General features: G+C 36.9%; 1 protein-coding gene across 1 annotated transcript in view; it reads right to left on the bottom strand.

The window, feature by feature from the left end:
• Nucleotides 1-12,263, bottom strand: part of OGFRL1 (opioid growth factor receptor like 1) — a 76,941-nt gene that overhangs the window by 49,748 nt on the left and 14,930 nt on the right. The gene's annotated exons all lie outside the window — the stretch shown is intronic.

Raw genomic sequence — 12,263 nt, 5'->3', positions numbered from 1 at the left:
GAGAGAGAGATGAAAAATAATGCTGCAGTAGTTTCTCACTGAAATTACTGTGCTACTCTGAAGTGATGGCAGACAAGCATCTGGTATTTTGACTGTTAACAGATCCTATTTTGATCAAAGACTATGATGAAAATTTTATTTACATATTATTCAAGTGATTGATCATGGTATCACCTTGACTTACACTTCTTATTACTGTTGGTTAGAATTTCTTTCTATTTATTTTATTTTCCATGTACAATTCAAAGTTTGATGCTTATAAGTCAGACAACTGGCTTTGAAAATGTTAACCTATGTTAGATCCTTTAGCACTAAAGAAGTTTTCCCAAGTTTAATACAGTGAAAATACATGGAAACAAAAAAAGTTTACTTTTTTTAAAAACAGTAATGCAATATGGCAATAAGACAAAAGAACATGAAAAATAAGAAGTATGTATATTGTACTCGCTTGCAAGAGGAAATAGTAGAAAAAGAAAACATCTGTTTTGTTTTTTCTACAGCAGCAAAGAATCTTACTTTCAAAATATACCCATGAAGTATTAGAGCCATTAGCTTCATATCTAAGAAAATTTATGAGAGAGAGTGCAATAAAAGGCAGCATGCTGTCAGCACACAGAGGAAGAAAACATACCAAGGCCAATGATGCAATGAAAAGGAAATATTGAAAGAGATAGAAGAGAAACAACCAGAACAAGAAAAATCAGAATAAAACTAAATAATATATACAGCAATCCATTTCAAGATTTAAAAAATATTCTTTAGCTTCAAAGTTTAAATGAATGACTTAGGATTTCAAAAGTCAGTTCTGCATAGATATTTCAGATATGCTTCCCACCAGATATTTCTCCTCCTTGGAATATTCTTAGCAATCTCAAACAATATAAGGAAGTTTTCTGATAAGCACTGCATTTATACATAACATAGCAATTCCTATGCTAAAAGACTTAACATTCAAAGCAAGTGACAGGGGAACATGACAGCAATTAAATGATTACTTTAAGCACAAGTCTGGTATTTTTATCGCTACCCCATTGACTGCCTTTGATTTCTAAGTCATTTCAGATGACTATTATATTTTATCCAATATCTCTGAAGTCTGAATGATGCTTCTAAAGTGAGATAGTTGAGGAAGAGCAGAAAGAAAGTACACCATGTCCCTTTGCTGAGATAGATGCCTACCATTTGCTAGGCACAGTTCCTCATCTATTTCTAGGTATCCAGATAGCAGCAAAAGACACAGCTGTCCTGACAAAGCATGGCCTTTTATATGTTTTTGAGAAGGAATAAAGTAGGTGATTTGCCAGCAAGTCCTGCACAGGGCTAGGCTACAACTCTGTACCTGAGTTCTGAAATATTAAATATTTCACTTGGTTTCAAAATAGTAGTAGCTCCTACTGTCAAAAAGACAGAATTTCCAGCATCTCTGAACATCCAAGAACTGGAATCCAACTGGCAATAACTTGCCAGTTAACTGACAGTAACTAGTGCAGTCTTATCAGCATTTTGCATTATAGGTGGAAAGGCAGCAGCAAATTTAGCAAAGAGTTTTAATGAAAAGCTCAATATTGCTCATTCTTCAACTTTACCCTCAAAGGACTGAAGCAAGCAGAAAGAGGTAGAATTTCCAGATACATAGAGTTCTAGACACCTATTCAAATTTTGTATCATGTATATATTTTAAAATTAACAGCAGATAAATCAGCAAAGCCGTCTCTGTTTTTGTGATGAGAAGCAGCGTTAAGATGGCAAAGAGGTCGATGGCCTTTAAACAAGCAGGTCTGTGCCTGCTCAGGTCGAATAGTACTTTGATAATGTGAACAGCAGTAACATCTACAACGTGAGAAAGTGCTGAGATCAAAAAGCAAAGTCACAGTATGCAGGAAATCCCAATCCACTCTCACAGGCCTGCTAGAGTTAAGGGAAGGTAGTGCCCGTACAGACGGCCATATATACAACCATGATTTCAGCAAAGTCATCACAACAGTGAAAAACTGCTCCAATTAAGCCTTTTCCTAAGACCTCAAAGGGGCATGGTGTTAATGAAACAGTATTTGTGTGACCCTGGAATCTGTCCTCCTTACCTTGATCTTTCCCTTTGCTTTACTATCCTACACTCAGTGGATTTGACTACATATCACATCAGTTATGAAGGAAGCAGCAGCCAGAACAACGTAGTACAACAACAACAACAAACCAATCTCCCCCCGCAAAAAACAGTTGAAGCAGTATACCACAGTCACCTGGAAGGAAGAAATTCCAAATTGCACAATACAGGCCATGCTATAAAGGGACTGCAATCATTCATTTGCTTTTATTTCATAACAATAAGAGCAAAGGACTGAAAATAAATCCCAGCCTAATTCAGTAGCCTCTTTTCAGTAAGTTATTCATTTTCTTGTGATGATAAGTCAGGTACCAACATGCACAAATTACTACTCACTTTACAGAATATTTCTTATAGTCAAGAAACACTTGATTATATCACTCAATCAAAGATGACCTGAAGATCAAGAAAAATTACCCTCAGCTTGTAAAGAGAGAAAGTTATATATAGTGGGTAAGCTATAACACCTTTAAGGCCTATTAAAAAGAGTTGACTTCCCATTCCTTTCCACACTTATTCCTCTCTCTTTCTGCTAATCATCAGACACACCATTAAAATGAGGAAAAGATTCACTGTACGTTATGGATATTTTAACATTTGTAGAATTATTGAGGCACTATCTACACAGTACACCATCTTATACTATCTTTTACAAATAAAGAAAGTTCATAATGGTCTCCAAAACCTTTCTTAAAATTCATCCATCATGCACACACAGAAATCTACTTTGATTATAAATAGGCTAATTGATCCATTTGAAGTGACCCATTTAAGTAGCAAAGATTACTTGTGCTTTATCTCCTTCCTAAATGCAGCACTCTCAGGGAAAACTTCAACGTATTTGAAACCCTTCTTTGATCTGAGGAATCCTGCAGAAGGATTATATTGTCTTTATATTTGGAGATTTATCCCAAATTACCTTTTGCACATATCCCACACCCCCTAAAACAACAAGCAACATCTAAAGTACAAAATACATGTGAATTTGAACGAGGAATAGGGGTGCGGACGTAGGAGGGAGCTGGCAAAGTGGCAGGTACCCTTAGAGCTTAGCTAGAGTCCACTGCATTCCCATTTTTTATGTCTCCACCCTTCTAAGGGCAAAGTGAAAAGCCATACATGACTGCTGTGAAGCCTATGAACTGTTCACTTCCTCTATTCTCCTACATAAAGCAGCATTTCCCTCAAAATCCTCAATTTGGGTGGTTTTTGTTGTTTTGGGTTTTTTTTGTTTTTTGTCTCTTCATATATATAAGAAACCCAGGATCTTATAGAGAATACCTAAAAGAGTGAAAGGATCTCAGGGCTCTCTTTTAGCAACCATATGCACCTTAGACCTCCAAGAAAGAAAACTCACAAAAATCACAGAACAGTTGAGTTTGAAGGCATGTCTGGAGATCATCTGGTCTAATCCCACTGTTCAAGTAGGATCATCTTGAGCAGGTTGCCCAGGACCTTGTCCAGATGGCTTCTGAATATCTCTAAGGATAGAGACTCTGCAACCTCTTTGGGCAACTTATTTCAGTGCTCAGTCACCCTTCACAGTAAAGAAAACACGGAATTTCCTGTGTTTCAGGATGTGCCCATTGACTCTCATCCTCTCACTGGGCACCACTGAGAAGTATCCGTCTCTGTCTTCTTTACACACTCCCTTCAGATATACACACACATATTGGTAAGATCCCTCTCAGCCTGTTCTTCTCCAGGCTAAACAGTCCCAGCTCTCTCAGCCTTTCCTCATAAGTCAAATGCTCCAGTCCTTTCGCCACCTTAGAAGCCCTTTGCTGAACTTACTCCACATATCCAGCTGTCTCTTGTACTAGAGAGCCCAGAACTGGACCCAGCACTCCAGATGAGGCCTCACCGGCACTGAATAGATGGGAAGGATCACTTTCCTTGATCTGCTGGCAACACTCCTTCTAATGCAGCCCAGGAAGACTCTTGGCCTTCTTTGCTGCAAGGGCCCATTGCTGGCTTATGGTCAGCTTCATGTTCACTAGGATTCTTTTCTGCCAAGCTGCTCTCCAGCCTCTCCTGGTGCCGGGGATTATTCCTCCTCAGGGGCAGAACTTTGCATTTTCCTTTGTTGAACCTCATGAGGTTTCTCTCTGCCCATTTCTCCAACCTGTCAAAGTCCCTCTGCGTGGCCCTCTGGTGTACCAGCCACTTGTCCCAGTTTTATATATTGTTCATTTTCTTTTTTTCAGATAGCCAACTTACAGCACTTTGAAGAAAAGTAATAGAATAGGCTCCATTTCCATGCAACTGCTACAAGACACACACAAAAGAATCTGAAATTAAATTTCTGAATACATTTTTTAAACTAGCCAAAAATACCCAAATTATGCTCAGTAATTTTAAATTGTTTTTTTTCCAAGAGTCAGAAGCAAGACAGTAGGAGAAGGACAGCTGCCAGCCAGACTAACTTTTTCTTGTCTCACTCTAAGAGAAAGAAGACTATATAAAGTGATTTCTTCTCATCTTAAAATGAAAAACAATTCAAAGATTTTTTTTAATTATAAAAGCTGCCACAAGATGTCAGCACAGCCTAGTGAATTCCTAGTTAAATCCTCCATTCCAGGCTGATGGAGTATTTATTTTAAAACCCCAACTGTTAGGGTGTACAAATGCAGTGCTCTGTTAGGTTTATCTGGTATAGCTCTAGAATGAAAGAAGTCAAACAAAATAGGAAGTCTCACTTTAATATTGAGAAACCATCCTTGATGCCTGCCATAAGCTTATTTACACATTTTCTACACAGAGGCAAAAAAATGACATATAAAGCTGTAAGAATAAGCATCAGTTTTTACTGTTATAAAGCTGGTGCTCGAAGTCTCTTGTATTAAATTATCTCAACTTAAGCTACAATCTCTTCGTCCTTCATCTTCATTACAGATCCTCTAGCTATAGCATGCACCACACTTCCATATTCACTCTGTACAGAAACTGAAGGCATTTATGTAGGTTATACTGCTAAGTGTTGGTGAATGTTAAGCAACAAGGCTGCTAAGCTAAATATGGCCTTTCCGTGAAACAAGCATTAACGTGATTGTCCTTGTACTACAGCAGAAGCTCTCTGCCTTCTCCAGTCATCTTGGTTTTTGAGAAGAGTTGTAAAGGAAGTTGTATGCCTTTTGTCTTGCTGGAACAGATTTAAGAAGAGAGCATCAGAATTAGTAGAAACCACAGGAAGAAAATCATCAAATGACAAAAAAATCGAAAGTAATTTTTTTTCCCCTTTGACCACTGGATTTTGGTGAATGATCATTCAGCATTTTGTAAGAAACAGTCAGGTCAGCAGAGCTGCAAATATACATTAACCTATGGAATTTAAATTTAGAACTTCATGTTTAATTCATTTTTTGGATATAAGAGTAATATAAGAAATGAGGTTTATAGTTTTAATACTAGCTCACTACATGGCCTTAAAAAAAACCTCTTGATTTTTTTTAACCAAATGCAGTCAACCTAGTACACATATTCTGACAGTCCATTGTAAAGAATGTCAAAATTGACAGAATTCAAGGAAGCTTTACATTAACTTTAAAAATGTGACCAGAAAGAGAGCTTTTTAGGCCAATGACTCGGAAGAGAATTCACCGAAAAAATATGTCCTGTCTTATACAGCAGTTTTAGCACAGCTCTGAAGCGTCAGCTTGCCGAAATTACCTCACTCTTAAATTTACTTTTCATAGTTTAGTAACTCAAATTGAACAAAATTGAAGAGCTGCACAAATATAGATGCATAGAGATTTTCTTAAGAGCATTTATGTTTTCTTTATATAGACACTAGATGATGTAGATATCATTAAGAACAATTAAAAAGCAGAAAAAGTTGCTAGCAGCATCCTAAAACTCTTACCTTATATAATTCTGAAGAGGAGATGAAGTACAAACTATCTAGCAGCTGAGCAGCAGCACCCCAAAGAACAAATTCCAAGCAAATTGCTTCACACAAAACCTCCAAGCCACTTCAAGCATTATCAAAATTATGTCCAAAGAAAGAATGTCTCTATTTTTGTACATAAGCAGAACTTCAGAGTCTCTCTCTGCTTCAGATGAGCTATGTAGTCTGAGAAGTTTCTAATGTGTCTGTCTGATGACGGATTTAGGAAGGAAGGCAAGTTCTATTGCAAACCGACTAGGTGCTTAATTAAATATAAAACCTGCAAGCAAGTTTCACCTTGTTTTTGTGTTTCATCAGGAAAACTTTGCACAACTTCTATTTTGTTTCATACAACTGCAAGTCTCCGTCAGGTTAAAACAAGAGGTAATTTATGTACATTCTCTCAACTGAAATTTTTAATTCGTGAGTCTTGGCTCTAATTGTAACAAAGACCCTTGAGGCTCATAGTTTCTCTGCCTTAACTTCTCTCTCTCAAGTTCTCTACATGTAAACACTTGTTTCTACAACAGTTCTGCAAGTAGGACCCCCCTTTATTTATTTATTTTTACACATTCAAAATACGCAAAAGCTCCCAAAAGTCCCAAAGTATCTCAGTTCTTACACGTTTTTCCTTGCCCATTCAAATTCTGTTATGCCCACGTGAAAATACCATTCCAGTCTTGCTCTCTTCAGGAAATTTCAAGAGCACCATTAGCGTCAAAAGTATATAACTCAACAGCCAGCTTGCATTCTATGACAAAAAATAGAATAGTTGGTCCTTTTTCTATAGGAAATCTAAAGTCTTAAAAAGCAAAGTTTTTTAAAAAAGAAAAAAAAGAATCCCCACTTCTGCAGGAAATACACTGCAAAGCTGCACTTAAAAGTTACTTCAGAATTCACATCAGCAGCAAAACTTGAATAGAAAGAAACTAACAACCAGCTACCACTTTGAGCAACTTCTCAAAAGTAATGGATTTATCTTTAAAGTTCATCTTTGAACAAAGGTGTCCTTTCTCTCTTTCTCTATACTATCTAAACATTATGTTCAGCTAGCTCCTAACATTTCTCTATAACCAGTAGCCACCTAGTTCTGCTATTGAATCAACTGTGGCATTCAATCCATGAGACTGACATATGCTGGCATTTCAATAGTTACAATGCAATATTTGTGTGACAGAGCAGATGCGGTATGATGAATTCATTTCTTTTTCTCTCCAGAAAAAGTTCTGGTTAAAGATGCTTAAGAAAGGGATACTGCCAACTAGAAATATTGGCATTTATACATGAACAAATAAATTCATAAAACAGAAATGAGTTTTGGCATGATGCTTGAAAGATTTAAACCAACAAGGGCAAGAAAAACTGACTGTGCAAGAATACTATTAAATTCACAAAGCAAGAGCTAAATAACACATGAAGTGTTTTCTATCATTAATGCTTATAGCAGCTATGTTAAAACTGGTGGTTTTTTCTCCCTATGGATACTCCTTTCCATAAAACTTGTGAGTTAAGAGAAGTATGTATTTACCACTATCAAGGAATTTTCATGCTTTGGTATTTTCCATATCTTAAACTCTGCTCTCCCCTTTTCATTCACTACCCAGATTTTCATTTAATCTCTAAACAGAGAAGTTTCTTGAAGTTCCACTTTTCTATTTCCACCCTAGAACTTCTTCACTTTAATTCAGGTAATTGTGTCAAACATATCACCATTATGTGCAGCTCTACAAACCCATCGGAACAGTCAGGCCTTCGGCTCCTTATAGGCCAACATCAAATCTTGCAGGATTCTCTGTGTGTAAAATCTAAGCTGTAGCTCTTTAAACTGATCCTTACATTTGTCTCATCCAAGGTCTTTCTCTTCCATGTTCAGTTTTTACAAAACATTCCCTAAATTAAGGAGGGGAAAAAAGCTTGTTGTATCTCTAACACATTCAGAAAGCTACTGCCAGAAATAATAGTCTAAATCATCCCTTGGCATCCTTTATGGATGCCCGTTCTCAGTTGAACTGAACGGCAGCTATCATCATGGTCTAGGCCTATCAAGATCTACACTCATCTCTCCCTCCTTAAGATCCCTTCTCCATCACTTCTCCCTGTTGAGATGTCTTTTTCATCTCCAACTGGCCCATGAGGTCAGCCTCTGTTCCCTACATTGCATTTTCCTTTAAACCTCCTTATGGTTTCTTCTGTGTTGCATCTTAATGGAAATGCAATCTAAAACTCAGTGGCCTCCTTCTCAGTCCTTCTTAGAACTCTCCTTTTCATTCTGCCTACAAAAAGATTTAAGCAATGAACTGGTATTACTGGCTTATCAAGGCAACCAATGCTGCCTTGAGTGTTCCCTGTACCTCCCCAATTGTATTTATCATTTATGATCCAAACTTACCTCAGAGAGCTTACAAGAGATCATTATGCCTTCTAGATTCATACTGGGCCTAGCAGCATTATAAGTAATAATTGACAAGATCATGTAATGCATAATTGACAAGGTCTTAAATCATTCAATTCATCAATAAACAAACGCTCATTTTAGTCAAAGTTAGCCAAGTTAGCAAAACCAAAGAAAAAAAAAATTAAGAGCAGTACTAGGTATTTTTCTTGAAAAAGCAAACCTTAAACTAAAGATTTAAACTCACCATTTTAACAGATTTTAGCACAACTCACCTGAACATACTTTGTATTCTCCTAAATAGGCAGTGAACTTAAAAGTTCTTTGTTGGTATCTCTCCGAGGCTCATCACCATGGTATGTGAGCAACCCAAGAAGATCGAATTGCTCATCTGTATTAAACAACAGTTGCTGTGGGGTGAAAACAAGCAGGGCTTCAGTTTTACAGAAACTCAGCTGAGGCTTCTGTTTGGCAAAGACAATTTACTTGAAACAAGGCTTGGATCCAGACCTCATGTGATCCAGTTCTTCCTGATGCATAGATTTCGGGTAAATTCAATGGCTCATCTCCCTCTTTTTCTCACCCCACTTTCTGCAATACAATGCTTTTCCCTCCTTGCACTACGAGAACAGGATTAGGTGTCACATTTAAATTTCATCAAATTCCGCTTTGTTTTCTCACCCCTTCCCTGAATTAGCAAATTACTGCTGAAGCAGGCACTGCACACATGGCTTCTCCCACTCATTAACATCATGCACACATTGTGGCAAGGATCCAAGTTTTTTTTCCTGCAGAGGATATAGCTTCTGTGGATGTGAACAATCTTGAGTGAGAGCTTATACTCATCAGCCCATTTCCTCTGTTGGAAGGGAGTCTCCCAACTAATTCTCTGAACAAACAGAGTCCTGGAGCCAGGCCGTGCACAGTGTTTATAGAAACAGGAATATCACCGATATGACAGTTAGATACTTTCTGACTTTTTTAGAAGCAAAAAAAATTCATAAAAAAGTAGTAAACTACGCATTAGTCAAATATTTATACTTTTTGAGTCATTTTATACAGAGGCTGAATTAAAAACCACATCAATTTCACTGTGGTTTAAGTAAATTTTACGTTGAACAAGGAAACTAAAATGTACCAGTTTAGCAAGAGCTCTCTATTCCCATACACATTTCTCTTCTTCTTGTTACCTAACTTAAGTTGTACAAATAAGAGGCCCAAGTATAGCCAATATAAACATATTTCTCTTGTGAGTTTTTTTTTCTTTGAACTGAAACATTTAATATTTTCATAGAGTTTTAGCAAACTGGAAGCACAGGTAGCTGAAGTATATACTGAGATTCTACATAAGCTGCAGTTCTTCATGTGTGCACTTTGACAACTATATTTAATTAGCATCGACCTTTCACCACTTAGCATGCTACTAAGTATTGGTCTATTTTTATTTTATTTATTTTAAGGAAGTGGAACAATACAGTGATCACTAAAAAAATATTGCATCAAGATAGTACATGCTGTACTCTGTACTAAGCAAATAAATACAGAAAACTATAATTCAAAAGTAGGAGATATAAACATTGAACATCAAGTTCACGATAATTATAACTTTTAAAAAACTGAGTCTATCTGGTAACTGAAGTGCTTTTTCAATCTCTAGTTACTAACACAAGAAAACAGTAGAAAGCTGCTCTTAAAATACATTTTTGCATATGAATCAAATTTACAATATCATACAGTCTTCTCATAACACAAGGCAAGCACAAATAAGAGACCGCACCATGCTTGCTCTTGCTGTTTGCACCTCTCTTCCAGCCCTACAATCCGATACACGAGTATGACAGACATGGCTGCTAGGAAGGAGGAGGCAAAGAACTGTCAGTCAGAGGCAAGGTAGATATCCAGCCCCCATCTCAGAAGCAGAAAGGAAGGAACTCGAGTGTCAGCAGTTGAAGATAAGAGCAGATAGAGACAGGCTACGGCATAAGAATTTGTATAAGTAAATGGCCTGACAATAGATATAAATGTTTTAAAAGACTTCCAAGCCTCCTCTGCCATAGTGCCTGCTAAATCACATCCTGTCACCCTACTCAGGGCTGAATCATCATGTCCCTGGAACGCTGCCACTCACCCCCCAGAATCTCCTTACCTCCAAAATTGGCAGGCTACTTCTCAGAGAAAGTAACTTGCAATTGAGAAACTTTTTCTAGACCAAGGCATCATACACTGGGTAGAGGCTTAATTTTATTTTCCAAGACTTACACCACCAGGAAACCTTAGAAGTACTGGGGGGGGGGGGGGGGGGGGGGAGGAGAGAGAGAGAATAGGATGTTTTAAAAGAATTAATGATTTTTTAAAAAGTGACTGCCTATAATTCTGTCTATACTCTTCCTGGCTAAAGGTGAGAGCAGGCAGCTAGTATTTCAGATTGCTCAATGTAACTGACCTCTCCAGCTACCATACGGTATTAACTTCCTGACCAAACTAAGTGAAAGTCTGCCAAATACTAAAGGGGAAAGTAAGGGATGTAAGCAGCTCGGGTACTTCCTTTCTGGAGATATTTTTGACCAGTGCTACAATTCTGCAGGTCTTATCTGACCTATTGACATGTTAGACAGGGTTCAGCAACATCCCAGTTTTAGCCTCTGTGCTAAACACAAACTGAAGAAAGGACTGACAGCAGGTGCCCTACAGGCTTTTTGTTGTGGAGTTATGTGAAATAATCAGAAAGTCAACATTTGATTTATAATGATAAAAAAAGGCAAATGACATCTACTTTCTCTCCTATTCTCACATATTTAACAGACATGTTTATCTAAATAGAGGAGAAGTTCAGTTACTGACATTTGCTTCCTCATAAGCTCAGTAAAACACCGCAAATTGCACTAAATCCACTGCAAAACAGTGTCAGAGATGACAATGCTGTTATCATTAGCCATCTCGGCAGAGGTCAAAAACTAGATTCAAGAAGCACAGTAATGCATACACCCTCTTCATAACAAAAAAAAAAACAAACAAAAAACTGTCCTGCTGCTGTTCATCCCAGTGCCAGGAAATTTTGTTCTTGAGAACCCAGCAACATGACACCTCTCACCAACACAACACTAATGTCAAGAGATGCTAAAATGGGAACTGAAGCTGAAAGTTAATTCAAAATCTGAAGCGAACTTAAAAAAAAAAAAATCCACCATCATGGAACAGAAAATATCAAAGAAAAGATTAAATAGTGTTCAGTTTTATATCATCTGTCTTCAGATTCTTTAGAAAGGTAGAATTAAAGCAAACTATCTGCTGCAACATTTACTGTAACGATTTCTTGGACTGGATTTGAAAGTATAAGCCTTGTTTTCTAAAAGGCAAATATTTTATTAAGTTTAAAGTGACTGGTAGCTTAAAATGAGTTCTGAAACAAATTAAAATTTATATATATATATATGTTTTATATAATATATATATATATATATTATACATATGCACACACACATATATATGAGACAATGAGAATTAATGTAGTAGTAGTAGTACATCAATTTTTTTTTTGGTCAAAGCTGCCCCTACCAGCTGATAGGATGGAATTTATTTCCTAAGAGGAAAATCATCCCATCAAATAAATCAGAGTACTAGCTACGTAGGGCCAACATCTACTGTCTTGGTAAAACACAATCTAATCAGAGAGCTAATTTATATGAAGCTTAGAATAAAAACAAGATTTATACCTGTAGATGGCCCTTTCGGTAAACAAATGAAATTCAGTGCAAAGTATTTCCGAAGGTATGATGCATGTCACAAAGTTGATTTTGTTCATCAATCTTATCACATGCTTCACACACATACTTCATACAATAGAAAAGGTTTGTTCTAATAGTAAGATATCTTTAAAAAAA

Source organism: Rhea pennata, chromosome 3 (assembly GCF_028389875.1).
Source record: "Rhea pennata isolate bPtePen1 chromosome 3, bPtePen1.pri, whole genome shotgun sequence".
NCBI lineage: Eukaryota > Metazoa > Chordata > Aves > Rheiformes > Rheidae > Rhea > Rhea pennata.
This window is presented reverse-complemented; position numbering and strand designations above follow the sequence as displayed.